Source organism: Aythya ferina (genome assembly GCF_964211825.1).
Source record: "Aythya ferina genome assembly, chromosome: 4".
NCBI classification, from domain to species: domain Eukaryota; kingdom Metazoa; phylum Chordata; class Aves; order Anseriformes; family Anatidae; genus Aythya; species Aythya ferina.
In genome coordinates, this window is record NC_140300.1 from 60,830,059 (window position 1) to 60,836,543 (window position 6,485).

The window sequence follows — 6,485 nt, forward strand, 5'->3', positions numbered from 1 at the left end:
CTTCCAATTTCTCTAGTTCTGAAGTGTTTAAGTACTTAGGCCATTTATATTATCAAAAAAGCCTGGCCTTTGGCTTAGCCAAGTTCACTGAATGCACGACTTGATCTGTGAAGAAAAGGTGCCTTTTTATCACATGTATACCTCTGTGCTGGTGAGACCTGTGAGGGAGGAATTCAGCTTCCAGCATAATCTAGAGCATAGTAAAGAGTAGGACTTATGCATAAGAGTGCATGCATAATTATGCATTCCTTAAAATTCCTTAAAATCAGATATCATATTTTCTGTGCTTTATGGTTCTTTGGAAGCTTGCATAGTCATTTTTCAACCCCTATTGTTCATTCTAGCACAATAACCAAATGCATTATTGCTTTCTTTCCAAGTGATATTTATTCAGTATTCTTACCTACAATTCTGCAGTAGTTAGTGAAAGCAAAATCCCAACCCTTACCCCCCTTGGCCACCACCAACTCATACCTTTTCAGCTGAGCTCCAGCAGTTCCCCTTAGCCTCCTTCTTTCTCCCCAAACCACAAAAGGATAGGCACCAGAAAGGATTATGCTAAGTCTCTTTATCAGGTTCCTGTGTAACTTACTGGAACTGAATCAAAGGGGAAATTTATATCAAATAGGAAGATTATTTGCTTAGTGTAAACGTAAGTTATGTAAGAAGGAAACAAACACAGGTAAATATCAATTTTAGCTCAGCTTACTAGAGTGAACAGTGAAAGATTTGGGATTATGAAGTCCTTAGTATTTTTTTTATTTCAAATAACGTTTATTATTTAATGAACGTATTTAAAATACCATAAAAGAAATATGCAAACCATTCTATCCTATTGACTTTTTAATTTTTTGAAAATGCAATAGAGAAGTAATCACTGAACACATTGTTTTTCCCTCTCTACTAATGTATTCATTTACTTCAACAAATTTGAGTGAATAAATACAACCTAAAATGTTACATAGTGAAAATCTAATTATTAAAAAAAATACTAAAACTAGATGATATTGTTCTTATAGGTCATGGGTGACATTCTCATTCATCCTAGGTTCTTTTCCAACAGCATGCTTTTCTGTTGTTTTGTGTGATCTTTGGGAGATTGGGAGCCCCTGATGATGAAGGAAATACAGTGTCTACGTAGTAGCGGAACCAGCTGTGGTAGCATCTCCCACATTTATGATGGCACTGAACAAAACGTGGGAGCACATGCACTAATGTGAGTATGGAGGGCCTCCTAGGTTTAGCTTTGTGAAGTCAACAGATGCTTTCCAGCCCTGTGTTCACCAGGCTGAATAAGAGATAGCATTGCAATGACTTGGGACAGACAGGCAGCATTGTATTTGTTCTGCATAGGAATGGTACAACAGTGATACACATGTAGTGAAGACAAACTGCCCAAGCTGCAACAGTACAAATTGAAAACTGGATTATTTTGTTTAGGTGAAAAAGCAGTCACTAGACTTCCCTAGGCCTAATAATAACTCAGAAAAATTGACAGAAAGTCAGGTGGAGGAGAATCATTTTTATGTCTATATCCATGGAACTTTCCCTTTACTTTCTTTTAAAAAACACCATTGCAAAGGAGAAAAGCATAAAAGGGTATAAATTTTGTACTTCTCAAATAGAAGGTGACAGTGAACTCTCTGTGTATAAGTGTCTGTGGTTACGGCAGAAAGAGCTGAAAATAGCCCAGTATATGAGGGCGGATTCAGACACGGTTAAAGGGAATAGAAACACTGACAAATTCCATGCCTTTAGATCAAGCTTTAAAAGTTCATTAAAGCTTGTGGGAGGAAAAAAAAAAAAAAAAAAAAAAAAAAGAGAGAGAGAGAGAAGGAGCATGGAAAGAGAATAAAGGTGTGTGCAAAAGAGACAGAGAATGGTATTAGAAGACATTTACAATTTAAAGGAGAAAAGGAGAAGATAATATTTCTCTGACCTAGACAATTATGCCATGCCCTAAGCACGAGCAAATCTTTAGGATACCATTGATTCAGAAATCATTTCCAAGACCAGAAATATGCTATTCATAACAGACAATACCACCAAACCTCTGTTGCTACACTGGCCATGAAGAGAGGCACAGCTTTGGACCCTGTATGGAAGCTACATAGAGGATAGAAGGCTGTATGTACAAAAAGACAGTCCTGGGCAGAGAAGGTAGTCACTGAGGCATACTGCCTAAAGCAGTGCAAAAGGAAAACAACTGTAGCAAGAGTTAGGAAATGGAGACCTGTCTGTTGAATATTTATTTATTTATTTATTTTGAGGTAAGAATCTGGACTCTAGGGTATTTTTTCTATTAGATTTTTTTTTTTTAACAGCATCTAGGGGCAAGTGTTGATTTCTACTGAGATTTGTTTCACAGCAGACAATAAATGCACATGCATAGCTATAAATATATAAGAAATTAGGCCTACTTTGAAATCATTTTAGTGACAACAGCAGTTTTCTTTTGTTATGGAAGTTAGACCCACCAGCTAAAGAACTGGGCTGCTGAAAGGTTTTGTTTGTAGTTTTGTTTGTTTTTTTTTTTGTTGACACACAGTACTTTTATATTTACACACATGGCATTTCACAACTCTAAAGCCCAGATGAATCCTCTTACAGCACTTTGTAAGGTAATAGTTTATCTGTCTAGTTATGAGTTAGATCATATACAGTGCAAATTTTACTTAAGAGTATCTATTCTCTATGATGATTATTGCCTCCTCATCTTCATGTGTCCTAGTATCAACTGCTAGATTACAGTAGACCTACTAAAATTCTGATATTAAACTACTGTTACTTCTAGTTTCTGGGGGGGAAGTCTAGGACACTGTACCAGCCCCTTCTTTTATAATAACCATCTCTTCTCATGCATGTTAGCATACATTTGTGAGCAAGTCACCACATGATTAATCAGATTACTGGAGCTGCTTCCTAGAATGATTTGGTTATTTACCTCCAGTTTCCAAAATCTTGCATGGCTTTAATATAATGTGGGTTTTATCTTTTTGTTTAACTATAGTACATTACGTACTTTTTAAGAGATTTAAATTATATATCTAAACCACAAAACTTTATTAGTGGCCATATGTTTCTGAGAACTGAAAGGGAAAAATACATTTAAATCATATTGTCTCACATTTTACAGAACAGTATAATTTCAGTTCATTTAGGCAATTTTCCTATCTATTTTTAGGACACCTAACAAGCAAACATTTAATTAAATTTGACACTGTATGGTTTGCCAAACAAATACCACTTCAGTTAGACTATTGTGATGACAAAGTATTTACATTCCAAAGAAAAATTTCTAAATGGTGTATTATTCCCTTTTAGAAGTATATAATGTATTATCATGTTGTGACGTATGAAAAGTTAAGTTATATCAATTTTTAAATAAATGTAAATAAAAATCTTTAGTATAAACTGCTGTGAAATGTGCACCTTCAATTTATTGAACTTTTCTATTAACGTAGTTTATCCAGAAGTTACATTAAGCTACATGTTAAGCTATGTACATACTTTTCATGTTTTATGTTGCTTTCCATTCTTTCACATATCCTTCTTAAGAGTAGGTTATGCTTGTTAATGTTTGCAGTATTTTTGTGTGCAAACCTCATATATTTTTTGCTCTATTACTTAATGCAGTATGAATTTATCCTTTGGATTTATTTATCCTGGACACTAATTTGTCACTACACTTAACATTTAGGTTAAGCTCCCTCAAAGCTTTGCATATGTATTTAACTAGAATATGTGAGTCTCTCCAGTAAGCTTAATGGAACTTCTGAAGTTTGAAGTTGGGAGCATGATACGTTTTTTTTCTTGATCAGTCTTCATAAGTCAAGTACAGTAAGACAATACCTTGCAGAGCTAAAAATTACTATAAAATAGCAAAGGTGAAAAACTCTTCTGAATATTACACAGTGCTTCACTTTTGCTTAGTTTAGTTGAGTAAGGCCACTCTTGAGAAGATACATTCATCAATATTTCCTTTTTCAGATGTTTGACTTTAGCACGCTGTTTGTCTGCATCATACCCATTTTTACTTTTGATTTGAATTATACCAGCATCTATTATGTTGAAAGTGTTCTGTGCAAGTCCTAAAAAACCCTGCTGACTTTATATGAACATATTCTATTGTGTCTTTGAGGATAAGTGCCATCAATCAGCAAAGTGAATCAGTGGCATTTGGCTATGTTTCACATATACAGATCTAGAAATTTTCTGTATTTGAAATTTGAAAACATGGATAAAACCTTTATCCTGCACAAAAAGGGTAAATGCAGCTTGATTCACAGTTCATCTGCCAGCACAGTTTGTTCATGCTGATGGTCTCATGCTAAAATTGTCTTCCCAGCTCCATTGGATATTGTGAATGCACATCATCAGGCAATGAGCACCCCTTAACTCCACATGCTAGACTGAAGAAAATCAATTTGAATTCTCAAAAGATGAAGGTAGTACAGATGGCCACTGTATGTTGCCAGCTGTTCCACAACACTGGAGTCTTGGAGAGGGATTTAAAAAAACAAACAAGAAATTGGTTTGTAAATTGTAGCAAGCTATTGAGCTGCATCACTGCCCTGTTTATTATCACAGGACACTGAAGAGCTCAGACAAGTGGAGAAAAGAGTTTTCCTCACACCTGCAATAATCAGTAATCACGGTGTGGTGGAAGGGAAAGAGGATGTAAATATGAAGCTTCACAGCCTTGCCCCAATGAAAATGTCAGCTCTATAATATAAGATTTCATATGGAAAGATCTGTCTATCGGCTGTGTAAGAATTGACTATATCTTGTAAGCTGTACTGCAGGGATAACAATTTTCTGAACAGAATTTTGGTTATGTGTTTTCAATCATGTTAATTCTCTGCTTCTGCCTTCTCTTTTTCTGTTCTTTAGACTAGTAACTCCTTAGGACTCTTTCTTTAAGAGTCTGTAGTAAATACTAATGTTGTGAAAGTTCTGCAGGCTAATGGGCTTACCTTATCACATTTAGTAGAAATGGTGCACAGAAGTAATGCTTCATTTTACAAGCCAAGTTTAAAGATTGTGCCATAATTCTGAATCAAACGATCCTAACCACCCCCTGAATGAAATACCTTAGATATCACACTGAGTAGTTTTCCTGTTAGCATTTCCATTGCTAACAGAGTTCTGTGGAGTCTGGAGAACCAATGCCCAAGTCTAGGTCAGACCAATCTCTGACAGTGGCAGCAGAGGATGGTATTTAGGAACAGCATATGAGTGCTCAAGTTACACTGCACCTTCCCCACAGACTCCTCTAGTAGCCACAGTTGTATTCCCCACCCGTACCTATACTGTCTGTTCATGGCTCTGTTGCCTGTGAGTTTCTCTCATTCGTTTGCAAAGCTGCTGGCACAGCTGCCGTTTTTTTGGCAGCAAGTTCCTAATATTCATCACCTGCTGCTTAGAGAAGTGCTTTCTTTCATCACCTTTAAACTGATCTACAGATAATTTCATTGAGGGCCCCTAATTTTGATACTGTGGGATTTGATGAAGGATAACTCTGCAGCCACTTTATCCACCACCTCCATGATACTATAGAGGTTAAACACATCCCCTTCGAGCTTTTCCAAAGGCTCTTCAAAGTCAAGAGTCTTAATCTTCTCCTCAGTTTCTTCTTATAATTCTCCAGAACTCTCAGATAAATCCCATACAGTCCTGGCTAACACCTAATTTATTGGGTCTAATCCTTCTACATTTACTCCCCAGTGACCTAACCCTTATGACTTAACCACTACAGAGAATGTACTCACTGCATGTAGGACCCTGGTACCACCAGCAGTTAAGGTCTTTCTGTCCCTACCCTTTGTGCTGGGCTTGTGGCCCTGGTGAAGAAGCACTTGTAAATTTTGCCCTTGCTCTTTTGTTTGACATTGCACATGCCAGTTGGCCTGGCTGGCAGGCAGGCTGGTTTGTCTAATCTATTTATTGTGAATTTGATGTTTATTCCCTCCTGACCTTTCAGAGACACATTGAACGTTAACCGCATCCTCTCAGGGGTCACATCAGTCTGAACCAGGTGCTCTCATGTGCCTGTTGGCTTTCACCCAGCTCCTAGCATAAATACTGTTCTACAACCTTTTTAATTTTCAGTGCCAGCAGACTGGCTCCATTTCGATTAAAGTACAGTCTTAATAGGACCACTGAGGGTTTTTTAAATCTATTACCCTCAAAGTGTTGGTGCAAAGGGTACATGTGTTCCTCCAGCATTGTTCATCTCTCCTGACAGCAAGGGTCATGAACACTCCGAGGTCCCAGAGGTTCTGCAGAAGCTTGTAGCCACTCTTCTCAAACCACATGAATCAAGTTTTGCTGGAAATCTAGAATAATATGGACTTAGAACACTGTTCAGAGCTTTTGCTCTTTTTCCAAACCTGTGTTAAAAGCACACTGCTGAAGCAGCATTTTTAATTTTTTTGTTGACCATTTTGTAGTTTAGCAAAATCTGGTTTAAAATAACTTCCGAA